Genomic DNA, 2,097 nt, shown 5'->3' with positions numbered 1-2,097 from the left:
GTACCTATCTGTCGGCGCAATTTCAAAATGTATGCAAAATAAATGCTTACAAGTATGGTATTAACTCTAGCGCGAGCGGTCCGCCCCGGCTTCGCCCGTGGTGTAAGAGCATCCTATAGCATGAATTGTGGGAACACGGTGAGATAATTTTTGATTAGAGCGTAGTCGATTAAGCACTTATGCAAAAAAATACTTCAAAATTATAATGAACGACGTCTATAAAAAAATATATTTTTATATTATTTTTGGAATGAATGTTTTTTTACTCTTAAAATACCTAATTAGTTGTTGGTTGGATGGATGTTGTAAAAGTATTAAAAAAATAATAAAAATAAAAATAACAAAAATGTGATTTGTCGACCGTGACAGGACTCGAACCTGCAATCTTCGGATCCGAAGTCCGACGCCTTATCCATTAGGCCACACGGTCCTTGTTGTGCAAGCATGAAATTAACGTACCTATTTTATTTCTATCGATTTTAGAGTAATAGCTGTGGTAATAGCCATTGATTTGATGTTTTCATAAAATAAAATTATTTTATTAATTTTTAATCACGAATATCATCACGTATTTTTTAAAATGTATGAATAATCATAATTACTATTGGAAGTAATTTAATAGTGCTCATAATATTAAATTCATTATTTAAGTAAAAGAAAGAAGCAATACAATAATCGTTATAGATATTATAATCATTTGATCATAAATCACGAAATAAAATTAAAATTATTTACGTAAGAGACAATATTATGATTTATGATATAAGTTAATATTGTATTAAATATTTTATTTTAGTATTTTATTTCTCATTCCTCACTAGGAACTCGCTGCACTCAGCGAGAGAACATTTTCTTTTCATTAACAACATAATATTTAAAACAATTAAACTAGGTCACTTTTTCATGCACCAAGGTCTGCAAAATGCAGTCTTTTACCTAATTCATATGGTCTACTTTTATTAATTAAAAAACATCATCATTCTAATATTGTATTGTAATTCGTGTAATTCAATGTGATATTATTTTCTGATGGCAAAAAAATCTTTAATTCTTGCGAATTCTTGCGAATGAATGCGAAAATTCAAATTCTCCAGAATTTATAAAATTTTTATAATAACGCCATCTATAGAGAATGTTAAAAAATAGATCTAATTATTCAAAGAATCATAAATGCTAGTTTGTAAATCTAAGTATAGATGGCGCTGATATAAAAAAGAACTTTACGTTAATTTAAATTATCCTTTATGTATAATTTCAAAGAATTTATTTAATTCTAAAATAAGTATATTAAAATATTATTATGATTTTTCTTATTAATTACTATAATTTAAAAATGAAAATATATAATATATCCGGGAATAAAAATTAAATGCACTTAAAACTCATCATACGGCAAATTAGCAACAGCGCCATCTATGCGATTATATGAATATTACGAACTCATGCTGTAAAGGTGGTGGCGTTGTAGTTAGTATAAATGTGTATAGATGGCACTTATTTAAATATTGCTATTGTATTTAAACTGTGTACTAAAAATGTAATGCTAAACTATAAAACATTCTCTAATATCATTATCGAATAAAGATTTAATTTTTCAATATAAAATTCAGGAGATAAAAAATATTATCACAAATAATTTATACATCATTATGTGCAGAGAAATAATTTTCTACACTAGATGGCGCTAGTACCTGGTTAAAACAATACGTGTGTACAAAGTATTAACACAGTACTGTATTACAATATACGTATTATGAACAGAAAAACATAACCGGTATAATTCTTTTTATTATTTTTTTTAGAATAGGAATGAATTTGATTGAATTTTGTCTTTTTTCCATAAGTATCAGGTTTCGTATGAAATGAATATAGGTAGGTAATAGGAGGTTTGATGAAAAAAAAAGAGATGGACTATGGAGGTACCAGTTAGATATATTTTATGGCAATTATATGGACAAAAAAAGAGTCTCGTTCTTTTGATTTTTGTTTATGCTCTCGTTAATACAAATACCTATACCTAATATACCTACATACATTATTTTATAAAGCAATATTCAAAGCACAAAAGGGCTTTCTAAAATTACACTTGAGGCCAAA

At 27.0% G+C, this 2,097-nt stretch overlaps 1 non-coding gene across 1 annotated transcript; it reads right to left on the bottom strand.

The window, feature by feature from the left end:
• Positions 1-357: 357 nt before the first annotated feature.
• Positions 358-430, bottom strand: Trnar-ucg. The gene has a single exon. It is a non-coding gene; the product is annotated as a tRNA-Arg (tRNA).
• Positions 431-2,097: the final 1,667 nt, after the last annotated feature.

This window comes from Colias croceus, chromosome 3 (assembly GCF_905220415.1).
Source record: "Colias croceus chromosome 3, ilColCroc2.1".
NCBI lineage: Eukaryota > Metazoa > Arthropoda > Insecta > Lepidoptera > Pieridae > Colias > Colias croceus.
Note: the sequence above shows the minus strand (reverse complement) of the source record. Positions and strands in the feature narration are given on the sequence as shown.